The sequence below is a fragment of the Macrobrachium rosenbergii genome, chromosome 21, assembly GCF_040412425.1.
Source record: "Macrobrachium rosenbergii isolate ZJJX-2024 chromosome 21, ASM4041242v1, whole genome shotgun sequence".
NCBI lineage: Eukaryota > Metazoa > Arthropoda > Malacostraca > Decapoda > Palaemonidae > Macrobrachium > Macrobrachium rosenbergii.
Window position 1 is genome coordinate 29,843,144 of NC_089761.1, and position 17,500 is coordinate 29,860,643.

Genomic DNA, 17,500 nt, shown 5'->3' on the forward strand with positions numbered 1-17,500 from the left:
AATAATAATAATAATAATAATAATAATAATAATAATAATAATAAAGGAAATCAATTCACAGTCATATGTGCAACTGAAATTTCTATCCCACATAATAATAATAATAATAATAATAATAATAATAATAATAATAATAATAATAATAATAATAATAATAATAATAAAGGAAATCAATTCACAGTCATGTGTGCAACTGAAATTTCTATCCCGCATAATAATAATAATAATAATAATAATAATAATAATAATAATAATAATAATAATAATATGCGGCTCGTCTAAAGAGAAAGCACTGCCGATCTCGAACGATGAACTAAGAGACCTATTCTAACCTTAATGATGCAGAGGTAGATAGTGAGAGTGAACCATTTCTGTAATATGGGGCGATGTGAGTTTGAATTTTTCGCCCCAAAACAAATACGGCAGTTTTTCTTTCTGTAAAATGGAAGGGTTGTTCCGTTTCTAAATCCTACTCCGTTATCTGAATTTAATTATAATTATGTTTCATGTTGATATGAGCGTGTTTCTTATTTTTTTTTTTTTTCGTAGAGAAGAGGAAACATTTTGGTTAGTGCTGTTGAAGTATGGACCCTATTGGTAGATCATATATAAATATTTATATATATATATATATATATATATATATATATATATATATATAATCATAATATATATTTATATATATATATTATATATATATATATATATATATATATATATATTATATATATATACATATATATATATATATATATATACATAAGTATTTTTAATAGGTTATATGAAAATGATAGTATTTATGATACTTCAGGGATTTCGACAAATTATTATTATTATTATTATTATTATTATTATTATTATTATTATTATTATTATTATTATTATTATTATTATTATTATTATTATTATTATATAAAATTTAATGGATACTGACTTCCCCCATAAACGTCCAATACATGACAGCTTTTTAATATGAATACATACGATCATAACAAATCATATATACTCGTACTTAAACGAAAGAGTTTGCATTCATTAATAAACTTATGTAAAAGCCTTTAAAGAAATAAAATTATGAAAAATAGGTCTCCACCGTGTACAGAATGGTAAGGGATAAAACCAGACCCAGAGAGAGAGAGAGAGAGAGAGAGAGAGAGAGAGAGAGAGAGAGAGAGAGAGAGAGAGAGAGCACATCCCGAATCATTAGCCCAAACATAGGCAAGAAAAATCGTGCAACGATGCTACTGCGATTGAAATACAGCCATTGCACACGATCTGGGGTTGGGGAAGGGGGAGGGGGTAGAGCAGGAGTGGGGGCTTCTAGCCCTCCCTACCCTACTCCCCCTCTCCCCACTCTCTCACGTGTTCTACGCGTACATACTTACGTACGCACATGCAAAGTACCGATAAAAAGAAAAAACCCCGACAGGAAAAGATCGGTGGAAATCGGGAATGAGAATCTCTCTCTCTCTCTCTCTCTCTCTCTCACCTACGTTGGAAGGTATATATTCATCTAGTCGCGCCCCCCCCCCAACACGGTTTTGTTGGTAGGGCCTATTTTTGTTTTTCCGTTTCCGGAAACAGGCTGAAATGTAAAGAAATATATTTATAAACGTGCCGTTTTATGCTTGCAAGCGCTTCAAAACTTCGATATGTCATCATCAAATGGGCGGAATGCAACAATGGAACATCAGAGCACATGTTGTCAAATGCCCCGCGTGTGGAGGCAGCAAATGAATGCAACAAGAGACGAGCAAGTTGCAGGATTACGGTATTTCACAAAATGTTTCCTGTGTCTCGAAATGATTGATTCGTTGCAATTGAGACTCTCGGACTTCCGGTTTTATCATCTCAACCTGTTGCTAAAATGGCACAGTATTCGGCATCTTAAACCGAATCGATCAATATTTAATGTAATGATTCAACAATCCGTATTTTATACACCATACGAGGTGGGTGCATTAATATAAAAATTACCCAAAAATAACAGAACGTGTGCGTGCGTAAATAAAAAAAAATAAATAAATAAACACGCGCCCACAGAATCTTCTCATTCATACATCTATCTTCAACAATCAGCATTTTATACACTATATGAGATGTGTACTTAAACATACAAATTACCAAAAAAAAAAAAAAACCTTTGCGCGTGTAAAAAAAAAAAAAAACGCGCCCACCCAGTCATCTTATTCATACATCTATCTTCTTTCAACAATCCGCATCTTATACACACCTTATACCAGATCTTTGCGCGCGTAAAATGAAAAAAAAAAAAATAAAAAAACGCGCGCCCACAGAATCTTCTCATCCATCCATCTCCTTTCATTCCCAGCTCCGGCAAGGAAAGCAGTTTATACAAAACCAGCCTGTAAATGAATCCCATAAAGCATCTGAAGCATAAATATATATCATAAGAGGACCCACACCCACTCTCTACACCCCACCAACAATACACAGACGAATCCATACGGGCGCGCGCGCGAAATTTACGAGTGCCGTGTGAAAACTGGGGCTCTCTCATAACTCATCGCAATAATGGAAAACATTGCTCATGTTCCTATACTATATATGTATACGGGGTGTGCCTACCATTCACACCCAGCTTGTCTTTCTGAATAGGAAGAATGGCGAGGTTTTATTCTTTTTTTATCCTTTCTTTCTTTTCCTTTGTTTGCATATGTATAGATGTATATGTATATGCCATTTACACGCACGCTTGCATGCACGCTGTTCAAGATTCGTTATTTATTTAAGTGCGTAAGTGCGGGAGGTATGTAAAAGAAGTCTTAGCTTTTTGCACCCGTGCGTTGCTTAGAAAAAGTCCAGCTTTCTATTAGGGTACGTTACTTAGAATAAGTCCAACTTTTTTTCATGCAAGTACGTTGCTTAGAAAAAAGTCCAGCTTTTTATACCAGTACGTTGCTTAGAAAAAGTCCAGCTTTTTATTAGAGTACGTTACTTAGAATAAGTCCAACTTTTTTTTTTATACAAGTACGTTACTTAGTAAAAAGTCTAACTTTTTTTTATATAACAGTAGGTTACTTAGAATAAGTCCAGCTTTTTATAAAAGTACGTTACTTAGAACAAAGTTCAGCTTTTTATGCAAGTACGTTGCTTGGAAAAAAGTCCAGCTTTTTATATATGTTGCTTAGAATAAGTCCAGCTTTTTATACAGGTACATTACTTAGAAAAAAGTCTAACTTTTTATACAGGTACGTTACTTAGAAAAAAAAAGTCTAGCTTTTTATACAGGTACGTTACTTAGAAAAAGTCTAGTTTTTTTATATAGGTGCGTTACTTATAAAAAAAGGTCTAGTTTTTTATACAGGTACGTTACTTACAAAAAGTCCAGATTTTAATATAAGTACGCTACTTAGGATACGCCTTGCTGTTTATACTAGTACGTTACTTGAGTAAGTCTAGCTTTTTATACCAGTAAGTTACTTATAAAAAAAAGTCTAGCTTTTTTTATACAGGTACGTTACTTAGAAAAAGTCCAGCTTTTTATACAAGTACGTTACTTAGAAAAAGTCCAGATTTTTATACAAGTACCTTACTTAGAAAAGAGTCTAGCTTTTTATACAGGTACGTTACTTGGAAAAAGTCTAGCTTTTTATACAAGTACGTTACTTAGAAAAAAGAAAAAGTCCAGATTTTAATACGAGTACGTTAATTAACCTGGTCTGAGCACTTCCAGGTGTTATATTTAAAAGCTGACAAAAGATAAGTAATCATTACATATGTTACAATGCTTAATAATGAAAAATGTTTAGTAGTTATTATGGGCAGAAATTTCCTTCTGAATAATGAATCCTTTTCCTCGAGTGATTTAGTCAAATCCTTCTCAAATGCTTTGTGGAAGGAATAACAATTTCAACATTATTTGTGTGTCTAGATTTTCATGAACTTTACTCTGGAATTTCATGGCCAATTTGAAGGTTTTTTTATACATGTTTTTTTTCAACATTCTCAAGGTGGATTATGTAAATCAGCATTGATGTTAATACCACAGATACAAGATGATAATACTAACTATCACCCGCAAAAATTATACACCGCTAATATCAACAGTTACGCAGCCAACAAAAATATAAAAGGCTCACCAATAATATAGCGAATAAAATTAACATGCAGGTCATGCATCTTCTAAAATAATACGGAACAAAACTGCAATTCACTCCCCAATAATAATAAGACATCGAGTAACAGCAGCAGCAGCGACTCGGCGCTACCAGACGGAGCTAGTCTGAGGGGTGGGGGGGGGAGGGTGAAAGGGGAAGGGAGGGGGAGAGGGGTGAAGGGAAAAGGGATGGGGAAGAGGAGGGGGAGGGAGAGAGTGGGCAGGAAAAGGGAGGGGGGAAGAGGAAGGGAGGGCGAGAGTGGTGAAGGAAAAGGAAGGGAAGAGGGTGAAGGAAAAGGGAGGGGGAAGAATGAGGGGAGGGGAAGAGCGGAAGTGGAGGGGAAGAGTGAAAGGGGAGGGGGAAAATGACAGGGAAGGGGTGAGGAAAAGGGAGGAAGGGGAGGGGGAAGAAGGAAGGGGGGGGAAAGGGTGAAAGGAGGGACATATGGAGGGGAAGGGTGAGGGGCAAGGAGGAAGGGGGTGAAAGGGGAGGGGGTAGAGGGTTGAAGGAAAGGGAGGGGAAGAGGGAGGGGAGGGGAGGGGGGAAGGATGGAAGAGGAGGGGGAAGGGTGAAGGGTAAGGAGGAAATGAGAGGGAAGGGAAAAGGGAGGAAAGGGAAAGGAAGGGAAGGGGAAGGGGGAAGGGGGAAGGGGGATGGTTTTGGCACAAAAGTATCGTCAGTTAGCTGCCGCCGCCGCCGCTGGTTTTCACAGCAAAGTGATGGGCAAACCGCCCCGCAACCACCGTCATCAGCCGGGACGGTAGTGCGGGCGATACCAGTATTTTGCATGCACCAGTACCTTCCAATGGTCATCCATGACGGATGGCTCTGTGACATGAAAGGTGGCGGCGGCTCCTCCTCCTCCTCCTCCTCCTCCTCCTCCTCCGGGAGGAGGAAGAAGAGGAGGAGAAGGGCTAGGCAGGGAGGAGGTCAGACAAAAATTTAGAATTTCTTCTTCCTTTACCTCTTAGAAGCTACCTACTAGAACAGACAATCTGAAAAAATCCCCATTTCCTCCGATTAGAACGACTTGATTAGCTAGAATCATCTTCTCTCTCTCTCTCTCTCTCTCTCTCTCTCTCTCTCTCTCTCTCTCTCTCACACATAACACTTTAAATTTACACCATCCCTAATACATGTCACTGTTGAGAAGTTCACCTACGATGCAATAACCCACAATAATACAGACAGTTGCAAGGTTCTACTCACAGCCGGGAAATCAGCAACGCTTACCTGAAATGAAACATATAATCGTGAATATAGATATTTGCTTAATCCTTTATTTTCAAGTTGTCATCGCTGTCTCTCCAATCTACCGACAAAAAACTGCAATATACAAAATAATAATCGATATCAAAGCATCACCTCTCTGACCTACCTGACAAAAATTGTGATGAATGATAATAATCAGGAATGGTAATAATCAGAGTCAATGAAGTTTGCCCCTGTAAAATCGGGTTAGAGTATCGATTAAATAATCGGAGAAATGATAATGATACGAGTGTTGGTGTACCTTATAACATCATCTCCCCAGCATCCAACATTCCCAAATGGCATTACCTGCCCGGCACATACCTCCAAGGTCGTAAGAAAATCACCACCCCTTTTTTGTTTCTGCCCGTCCTGTAACAAGAGGGTCCCACAGACTGACGGAGTAAGACAAGGAGCTGCTGCTCTACACCCGCCTCCTCCTCCTCCTCCTTCAGGAGAGAGGTAAGGGGAAAAAAATAGAGAGAAAGAAGGAAAGAGAAAAAAAATATTACCTACTTGAATCTTACCTCCATTTGCATGTCGAACACTGGTGGCAAAGGCCCTAAGGCCGAAAGGGCACGGAAGAGTTACCCAACCGACATTTGCACCCACCCGGGCTCAGTCCCGCCTCTCTCCTCAGCGAGCAAATGATAACTTTTGAGGCTGAAGGAGACGGCGAGAGAGAAGAAAAGAAAAAGAGAAGAAAAGAAAAAGAAAAGGAAAAAAGGAAAAGAGAATCAAAATAAAAAAGGAGAAAATACTGGGTAGGTAAAATAAAAAAGATGGATTTAAAGTACAAACTTTTTCGAGAAAAACGGCTGTGTGGAAGGAGAGAGAGAGAGAGAGAGAGAGAGAGAGAGAGAGAGAGAGAGAGAGAGAGAGAGAGAGAGAGAGTACTTATACAATTTCCCTAAAAACTCTTTGGGAGAGAGAGAGAGAGAGAGAGAGAGAGAGAGAGAGAGAGAGAGAGAGAGAGAGAGAGTACTTATACAATTTTCCCTAAAAAAACTCTTGTGAGAGAGAGAGAGAGAGAGAGAGAGAGAGAGAGAGAGAGAGAGAGAGAGAGAGAGAGAGAGAGAGAGAGAGAGAGAGAGAGAGCACTTATACAATTTCCCTAAAAACTCTTTTGTGGGAACCCCTAGAGAGGAACCATGATGGAAAAAGTTATATGAAGATGCAGGGAGAGGGGGAGGGGAAGGGGGGTTACGAGGGGGATGATGGGAAAGGTACAAAATAGTTTGTGTGTGTGTGTGTTTGTGTGTGCGCGCGCGTATGTACGCAACATATGTGTGTGTGTAAGACAAAGGTGTGACTGGGAGAAGCACCGGCCAATGGCGAACGACTTCCATTGGTGAGAGAGAGAGAGAGAGAGAGAGAGAGAGAGAGAGAGAGAGAGAGAGAGAGAGGGTAGGGGCGATAGGTGTGTCATTTGGACCCATTTTCCCGTCATTGTCCTGCCTAATTGTCCCGCGTCAGAAGTTGTTGCCAAACGGCATAATGACGGAACCTCAGACTACTTACTGTATGTACGTACTTCTGTTTTGTTATGCTGTAGGTACCAACTGCTTCATTTAACTATGCAGCTTTCAGTTTTCCTTCATTTTTTAATATAACCTTTTTCTTTTGTACATCGTAAGGACTTCCTCCTTTCTTTTCGGGGCGGGGGCCACCATCTACTTTATACCATATATCTTCCAATTTTCCTTTATTTTTTTTATCACTTTTTGTGGTACATCATGAGGACTCCCCCCCCCTTTTTTTTTGTATAGAAGGGGATGAAGCCTCACACATAAAGGAGGGTTGCCGCCCTTCTTCGAGCAGTGGGGACTTTTTGGGGCGTCCCTTACATTAGGTGGGTATATCAGGTTAAAAACTGCCGAAAAATGGACAGGATACCTGATACAGAAATTGTGGAGAAAAACTACGACTGGAAATAGAATAGGTAAGGTATAATGTTTATATACATTATATATATATATATATATATATATATATATATATATATATATATATATATATATGTATATATGTATATGTATATGTATATATAAACATACGAGTATGTATATATAAACATATATATATATAGTTATATATATATATATATATATATATATATATATATATATATATATATATATATATATATATAAGTAAGTATATATATATATATATATACACACATACATACATACATCATCGTCAACGTTCTCCCAGAGCCAGACATGTCCATAACATCTCCCTTTCATCTACATTTTTATACATAGATATATACATACGCGCACGCACACACACAAGCAGTTTTACGTCTTAAAAATATCAGACATAGTTAATCTTGACAGAATAAGTTACTATAAAATATAAATAAAAAGTTACAGTACAGAGTAACTCCAGACTTCTTAGTTATGCAAAAAAAAAAGGCAACCTGTTCTCACTCACTTAATTCTTCCATTCCTAGTTCCATCACACATATCACCACATAGTGACAAATAAAATCTTCAGCAGCTTCCTGTTGCCCACTCATTCACCAAAGTCTAAGAATTAAAAGTAAATTGACACCGTCGTCTTCGATGCGCAACATATGGGCCACTTCACTTCGCTCAGCGATGGCAACGCCAACCTTACGAGCACGGGCGGGCCAAGCCAAGGTTGCATCTTGGGTCGAAACCACTTTTCCTTCCGAGAGCCGAATTGATAACCGGAGGCTGCCTGCGGCCTTAAGAGCCAGACTCTGTGTAACCTTTCACTTGTGCCCTGGCCCCATCAATTTGCAGTTGCAGAGGAGATGGTGATGATGACCACGGTCACCCATTAATTCCTCGTTTGGGGTCGCGGGTTTTAATCCGGTCATTCTGTTGATTTTTAGCTTTCTGTAAAAGAAAACTGTTGTGAAGGCTATTTGTCTGTCCGTCCGCACTTTTTTCTGCCCGTGCTCAGATCTTAAAAACTACTGAGGCTAGAGGGTTGCAAGTTGGTATGCTGATCAGCCACTCTCCAATCATCAAGCATACCAAATTGCAGCCCTCTATCCTCGGTAGTTTTGATTTTATTTGAGGTTAAAGTTAGCCTTAATCGTACTTCTGGCAACGATATAGGGTAGGCCACCACCGGGCCGTGGCTGAGTTTCATGGGCCGCGGTTGTATAGAAAACTCGATTGCGCATTTTTTATTTGTTGTTTTTAACCTTATCTCATTTATAGACTCGCATTCTTCACACCGAGGCTACGTTTCATTGGCACAGTTCAGGATATCTCCTGTTGCTTGGAAACTGAATTATCCGATGTTTCTTTGAACTCAATTTAATTCGGTTTTCTTTGTGACGCCAGGAACCTCCCAACAATTAATCAATGAATTATTTCACTCTCCCAATATACATTAACCTACAGTATTCTCTCCCCAAATCACGGGTGGGACCAATTTTGAAAAACAGACTTTAAATGAATCGACATATTTCTTGATCCATTAATAATATTACTGTTCTGGTGTATAAATATACTGTATTAAATATATATAAATATATATATATATATATATATATATATATATATATATATATATATATACAAAACTGTATTTATTTATTATTAGCAGAGAGTATATGTGTATGTGTATATATATATATATATATATATATATATATATATATATATATATATATATATATATATAAATATATTATATATATAATATTATATATACACACACACATCAGTCAATCACTCATACGTTCCTGATCTCCTCCACAGGCGTTTCGGGACGAAGTGTCTGGGGTGCCTGCAGGCATCTCTGCCCCAGGACCTAGTGAGGGAAGGCCCAAGACCGCGTCTTCCACCAAATGTTTCCACCTGCTGGTGTGTCTGTTGAAGCAGTTTCACTGGGAGAGTGAGCTCTACGTCCTCGAGGAGAACAAATTTGTCTGCAAGCAAGACTACATGAATGGAAAGCTCTCCAGTAAGGCCAAGTTTCAATTTTTGATGAAAAATCAAAAAAATAATATTGGATGATAGAGGTTTTATATGAGGAATAGCTCAGTGCTTTCTTGATTTGCATTAGCATACAAACTTCTCTCTCTCTCTCTCTCTCTCTCTCTCTCTCTCTCTCTCTCTCTCTCTCTCTCTCTCTCTCTCTCTCTAAGTTAGTCTTCACCACCATTGTTTAAAACTAAATCTATCTAATCTCTCTCTTTCTCTAAACGAGTCACTAACGCCGGTATTTAAAACTAAATTTTGCTAGTCTCTCTCTCTCTCTCTCTCTCTCTCTCTCTCTCTCTCTCTCTCTCTCTCTCTCTCTCTCTCTCTCTGCTTCAAACTTTCATTAGCACACAAACTCTCTGTCTCCCTCTCCTTTAGATTTTCATTAAAACAGCCACTCTCTCTCTCTCTCTCTCTCTCTCTCTCTCTCTCTCTCTCTCTCTCTCTCTCTCTCTCTCTCTCAAATGGACAGAATAATATATATATATATACATACATACATACATATATATATATATATATATATATATATATATATATATATATATATATATATATATATATATATATATATACACATATATATATATATATATATATATATATATATATATATATATATATATATATATATATATATATATATATATATAACCAGGCACTCTCCTTCTCTTCCCCTCCCCTGCTCGCAGTGGACCCCTACGTCATGTCTGACGAAGAGGAAGACCTCGAATCGATGGACACGGGCGACACCTCCCTCACGTCCCCGGTGTCGGACTCAGCAGCCGCCCTCCACGCCCCCAACACCCCGCCACCCCTCCACGCCCTCCGCCCCGCAGACGACGGACCTCGAGAAGGCCTCCAGCGTCAATTCCAGAGACGAGGGCGACGAGGACGACGAGGAACTCGACGGAGACAAGAACGACGACGAAAAGCCTGTAAGTGGTTTTTGAGGACCGGGGAATTATTTTGTTGATGGAAAATTATTGATTTTTTTTAAAGAAGGAAAATTATTTTTTAAGAGGGAAAATTATTTTTTTTAGAGGGAAAAAAATTTTAAAGAAGGAAATTGTTGATGGAAAATTATATATTTTATAAAGGAAAATTATTTTTTTAAGAGGGAAAATTATTTTTTTAGAAGGAAAATATTTTTAAAGGAAAATTATTTTTTAAAGAGGGAAAATTCTTTTAAAGAGGGAAAATTATTTTTTAAAGAGGGAAAATTTATTTTTTTAAAGAAGGAAAATTATGTTTTTTTAAAGAAGGAAAAATTTATTTTAAAGACCAAGCACTGGGACCTATAAGGTCATTCAGCGCTGGAACAGAAGTCGACAGTGGGTAGGTCTGAAAGGTGTAACTATGAATCAATTGTTAGGAGAGGGTGGAAAGTAAGATGGAAGAAAGAGAATACGAAAGGAGGTACAGTAAAAGGAACGAAAGGGGTTCCAGCTAGGGGCCGAAGGGACACTGCAAAGAACCTTCTTAAGTAATGCCTACAGTGCACCGCATGAGGTGCACTGACGGTACTACCCCGCTACGGGGGCCTCTTAATGTGAGTTATTTCATTGTATTAGAGAATTATTTATTAAAGTAATGCTTCTTTCCCAATCATTTTATTATCATAAAATATATTATTAATACGATGCTTTTTTTTGTCTGAATTATGATGTTAACAAAAAATAATTTTTAAAGCAATGGCTTCTTTAGTGTGAGTCAGTTTATCACTATAAAATAATTTATTAAAGTAACACTTCTTTCATCTGAATCATTTCATTCATAGGAAAATCATTTTTAATGTGATACTTTTTCAAGTAAAAAATTTAATTTTCGTGTGCTGGCAACCTACCGGTCCACCACGACAATGACGTTTCAGATTAGTCGGCTCAGGCTATGGCCTCAGTGGAAGAAGGGAATGGTAAAACTTAGCTACGTTCAAAATGTCAGAAAGCTCACATCTTGACAAGTCATTAAAAAGTAACAAGACAAAATCGTTCCATCGATATAATGAGTTGTATATCCATACATAGCTAAGATGTCCACATGTACACAGACTCACGCACATACATACATACAAACGCACACACATTATATATATATATATATATATATATATATATATATATATATATATATATATATATATATATATATATATATGCATGCATACATACATGTATTATATATGTGTATGTATGTATATATATGCATGCATTATATATATATATATATATATATATATATATATATATATATATATATATATATATACATATATGTATATATTTCTATATATACAAAAATAAACATCATCACCTTTTCTACCTGTCACTTCCCTTCTTCATCCCCTCCTTCAGAACGGAGACGAGAAGGGCGGCAACAAACGGCGGGGCCCGAGGACGACCATCAAGGCCAAGCAGCTGGAGATACTGAAGAGTGCCTTCAACAAGACGCCCAAGCCCACGCGACACATCCGGGAACAGCTGGCCAAGGAGACCGGTCTCCCCATGCGGGTCATACAGGTACGGTACGAGAAACAGAGAGTTAATGTCAGCTGACACACACGTACAGCACGAGGAACAATGTCAGCTGGCATAAAAACACTAATTACTGGGATTTGTGATCCTGAGTTGGATGCGGTGTTATTACAGTTTAACTTCCTGGATAAAGTACGATGGGTAAAAGTAGATTGCTGCTTTGTTTTTTTTTTTATAGATGAAGTATTGAATGTCACTTAGCAGTACAAAAAAAAAAATTCCAGTAATTGTGTTTTTAATTTTTTTTTACGGTGATGGGAATCCTTTAGAATCTTATTTTCTTTTAGCATTTTTTTTTTTGAAGTAGAATGCATTGTTTTTTTTTATTTTTTTTTTTCAGATGAAGTATTGAATGTCATTCACCAGGACACACCCAAAAAAAAGTCCAGTAATTGTGTTTTTAATGTTTTTCCGGTGATGGGAATCCTGAAGAATTTTGTTTTTTTAAGCATCATTTATTTATTTTTTTTGGCAATGGCATCCCTGAGGAAGCCGTAGCGTTGCTTTTAATCAAATTTCTATATGTTCTTCCTCCGTGTATTCGAATCTTCTATTGGGAGATGACATTTATCACGATCTACGCGAATATGCCACAGATTTTGGCACCTCGTTTTTGGGGCATCACTTAGCAAGATCAGAAAAAGACAGAACCATAATTTAGAAGGGATGAAGATTTTTTTTTTCCGGGAACCGAATATCTTTCATTCAATGTTTCGAAAGTTCCTTTTATAAAAAAAAAAAATAGGGAAAATTAAATTAGTAGGAAATACAAGTTGTTGAAATAACTGCACACAACCGTACCAAACAGATTAAGAAAAATACTTACTTTAACTTTATTCGTAAAAAATTCTGTAAACGCATATATATAAATATAAATATATATATAAATATATGTGTGTGTAGGTATATGTATGTATGTATGTATGTATGTATGTATGTATGTATGTATGTATGTATGTATGTACAGTGAAGCAGAAAGAAAGTTGGCTTGACTGACTAAGCAAGTGTAAGGCGTTCACCAAAGTAGGAATATTAAAGGAATGCACGTACATTATCAACCAATACAAAACTGTATTAGCTTCGTAACTCTCACAACCAAATACTTGTTGGGTGTGTCAACATTCATCGTGGCATCAAAAGAAAAGTCTCCGGCATCCGGTAACTAGGGAGAAACAACTTACTGTCTACAAGCGCAGAAAGGGAAGAGTGTAATAAGCGAGAATGTGACACTTGAGTGTCTATGGAGAGAGAGAGAGAGAGAGAGAGGACGGGGTAAAAACACACACACACACACACACACACACAGAAGCAGTCAGTAGGAGCCAAGTAATCAAGCCACGACAAAGTGCCATGACGAATGAGTACCCTTGAAGACAGCTGATGACACGGGGCGTCTCATTTATATACCCTCTATATCCTCCGAAGTTAAGACGCCCTTACGCCCCTCCTCACGCCCGCCCTTGGTCGCCTCCCGTCTACCTACCCCAAATCCCCATATACTTTCCCAAGAACGCCGCCCCCATCCCCATAGTATCCCTTTGGGAAATATTTACTGTTATAGTGTATCTATGCCCATCGCCATTATGAATTTTTTTTTATGAGTTTTTTTTATGATCTACGATGTTTATGTCATAATCCCCTTTGACTTTCATTATCTTTGATCGTGATTTAAAGGTGGTCTGAGGCCCTGGTTAAATTTGTCGCTAATTAACGCTGTCTGCTGTCTTTGGGATTAGCTCACCGACAACGGTGGACTTTTATAGGTTTCGCGTGTTCTTGAGAGAGAGAGAGAGAGAGAGAGAGAGAGAGAGAGAGAGAGAGAGAGATGCTAAGAAAGCATTTCACCAGACGCAAAAAAAAAAAAAAAAATTTTTTTAACTCAAATCCACTCTAGTGGTACTAGTAGCGACTAACGACACTCTTAACAGGGGGAGGGGGGAAGAAGAAAGTAAATTAAAAGCAAATAAGCATGAGAGAGAGAGAGAGAGAGAGAGAGAGAGAGAGAGAGAGAGAGAGAGAGAATCCCTATTTACTCCACGTCTCAGCGGAGCTGTTACACATTCCCCTTGTCACCTTACCCTTTCTCACCGGGCGCCCTCTCTCTCTCTCTCTCTCTCTCTCTCTCTCTCTCTCTCAGCATCCAACGCATACCCCAATCAACGCAGGCATGTCTGGCGCGTCGTAGAAGAAGAGAGAACTCAAGATGGTGTCGGGGACACAACGCGTTCTAGACGCGTCAATTTCTTCTCTTTGTCAGCAACGCCTTCGTCGTTCTTTTAGGTTTCTGAAATGTTACTTAAAAGAAGGTTACTCTTCACTTTCTTTTTCCTAATAGCACGTCGAACGAAAACCGATATTTTTTAAACTAGACTTTTAGGTAATCCCCCGATTATACTGTATATATTTACCCCGAAGGTAATCCACGATTATATTGGATTAATCGAAAGAGCTTATCTTCTCGGATGCTATGCAACTTTGTTTTTTTTTATTTAATTATTATATTTTTGTCTATTATATTATTTCTTGCAATCTGTTCAGTATCTTTCTATCACTCTATTTAGGTGTGGTTTTAAAAAGAGTTCGTAATTATCTTTTACCTGATTCGTTGGAAGTGGATCACACAGATTATATAGTATATATATATAATTATATATATATATATATATATATATATATATATATGCATATATATATGCATATATATATGCATATATATATATATATATATATATATATATATATATATATATATATATATATATTCTTCAAACTGTTCATACCATAATCATAAATATGTGCATTGAGTGGTAACAAATGTTTTACTGAGCACAACTGTATATTCCAGAGAGAGAGAGAGAGAGAGAGAGAGAGAGAGAGAGAGAGAGAGAGAGAGAGAGAGAGAGAGAGAGGGGGGAGGGGTGTAGGGGCTCTCTCCATCAAGGATTCAATTAGTTAATAATGAAATAATAGCACGAATCGACCTCTTTTAAATTTAAATGATAAACTCATTATGTAATTAACTTTTATTAGCATTAATGTTTGGCGTAGTCAGTGAACTCATAAATAACCCATTTGTATTTGCAAAGTTTATATAAAATCTTGATTCATTTGCATAAAGAGTACACATAAAAAGGGTCGGTCCAATTTTTTTTTTCGGGGGGCGGGGAGGGGGGGTTCCAGCGCCGAACAAAATAAATGATGCCGAATTCGTGTTGTCAGATTTCAGGAGCGAAATATCCTTGCTAATATTAGCGCCCCTTCCCCGCTCATATTAGCACCCCCTTCCCTCCCCCCCCACCCCACCACCCAACGGGTGCATTATGCCAAAACGGATATATATGTATATATATATATACACGGTGATACTCCCGCCTTTTGGTTTAATGACGCCGAATAAATATTTCCCCCACCCTTCGATTAATGCAACAAATATATCTCCAAATATATTTCCATCGCCTTCATTTTGACAAACGAAATATTTGTTTTGATTTTTTTTAAACATTTCATTATGTTATTAGATTATTATCAGTAATGGCAGCACACATATTCCTGCATGACATGACAAAGAGGAAATCAACTTCGAATATCATACATAATTATATACATACACATGTACACACATAGATGTGTGTGTGTATGTGTATGAATATATATATATATATATATATATATATATATATATATATATATATATATATATATATATATATATATATATATATACGTATATGTGTATGAAATGTATGTATGTACGTATGTACATTTTTACATTAAATGTAATCAACCCCGATTTAAGACGAGTAAGCCGTATAGAGAGACTTGCTTGTAGTTTTCTTAATATATGTCGACATGAGAACAAGAACCTTTACGCCATATTCCGGTATCTAAGACTTGCACATATTTCTCCTTTTTAAAATATCGCTTTTAAATAACCCACTCCTTTTTGGACATCAAACAATTATTCCAAATTCCGATAAGTATTTTCAAACTAATTCCCAACTTTCAACAAGAATATGAAAGGGACACCCCCCCGTTTTCCTTTGTGTGAAAATAAATAAAGCCTCATTTATCCTTTATCAATTGATGTTAATATTGAACATGGCCCTAATTTCACGAAATGAATATTCCTATTTATTTACATGAAAACGAAAGGGTAATTGAGACCATCAGAAATAATACATGGAAGAAAAACTAATATGAAATAATATTTTCTAAATGAAATTCCCTTTTTAAATTCACGGCGTCTTTCCTTCAATATTTCTCAGCTGTTAAAGGGAGGTTTGCTCTCTCTCTCTCTCTCTCTCTCTCTCTCTCTCTCTCTCTCTCTCTCTCTCTCTCAAAAGTCTAAACACGCTTCGCCATTTCGTTTATGAGGACACATGAGAAAAATGAGGCGGAAGAAACCATATTTTTTTATCGTAGTTGGCACCAAACGCATGCATCAGAGAGAGAGAGAGAGAGAGAGAGAGAGAGAGAGAGAGAGAGAGAGAGAGAGAGAGAGAGAGAGAGAGAGAGGAACAACTCAATTCATATGATGAAGTGTATATCGTTAGCATTATAATAAGGTGTAAGCCTGTATCTGTATCGGAATACAACTGTAAAATATGCATACTTACAGTACGCTATTTTATCATTGCATTCCATTCATATTTATCATTTCCCGGCTGAATTATTTGGTGTTTAGGGACATTCTATTAACATCCCAGAATGTAAATGGTCCTCGTATATAAACATAAACATTCTTGACAACACATACGAACATCCTAACATCCTTCCCACCAGATAAAAATCCTATGGGGTTCCAACTAACCAACCATTCCGGTATCCTTTCCTTTCTTATTTATATATATTTTTTTGTCGCTTTATGCTTTGTTGTGACTTTCCCCCCCCTCCCCTCCCCGTCCCCCTTCCTATTTTCGCACCTCCTTCCTTTCTCGCCTTTCCATCGTCATCTTCTTTCAAGCTTTTTATCCCTGAGGCCACACCTCCCCATTCAGCATCTCTCTCTCTCTCTCTCTCTCTCTCTCTCTCTCTCTCTCTCTCTCTCTCTCTCTCTCTCTCTTCTCTCTCTCTCTCTCTCTCGCTCCGGTCCCCCTTTATAGCCAACGGCCTTAGACCAGCGCGGCGGCAAAATGGTGGATGTCCTCCCTCTTTCTTTCTTTCTTTCTCTTTCTCTCTCTCTCTCTTTCTCACTCTCACTCTCTCCCTCTCTCTCCCCGTCCCTCCCTGCCACCCTTGTTCTGCTCTGGAACTATTGCAACAAAGGGTCTCTCTCTCTCTCTCTCTCTCTCTCTCTCTCTCTCTCTCTCTCTCTCTCTGTGTGTGTCCGTAGCCACACCAATGGCTGGCTCCTTTCTCTCTCTCTCTCTCTCTCTCTCTCTCTCTCTCTTCCCAAAAGCTCTTCCTCCTTGTGGCCCACCAGAAGTGACTAAGGGGACAGACGCAATAGTAAGGGTTTGCTATAAAGGGGTTCACAAGGGGACGGGGGATGATCCTCTCTCTCTCTCTCTCTCTCTCTGTGTGTGTGTGTGTGTGTGTGTGTGTGTGTGTGGTTGCAAGGGTCTTTTCTGATCCTAATGTAACTGCTCCTCTTATCTGTCTCCCACTACTTCTTCTTCTTCTT

At 37.7% G+C, this 17,500-nt stretch overlaps 1 pseudogene; it reads left to right on the forward strand.

Annotated features, from left to right (window-relative positions):
• The window catches only part of LOC136849844 (LIM/homeobox protein Lhx1-like), a 96,886-nt pseudogene that overhangs the window by 23,373 nt on the left and 56,013 nt on the right, over positions 1–17,500 (forward strand).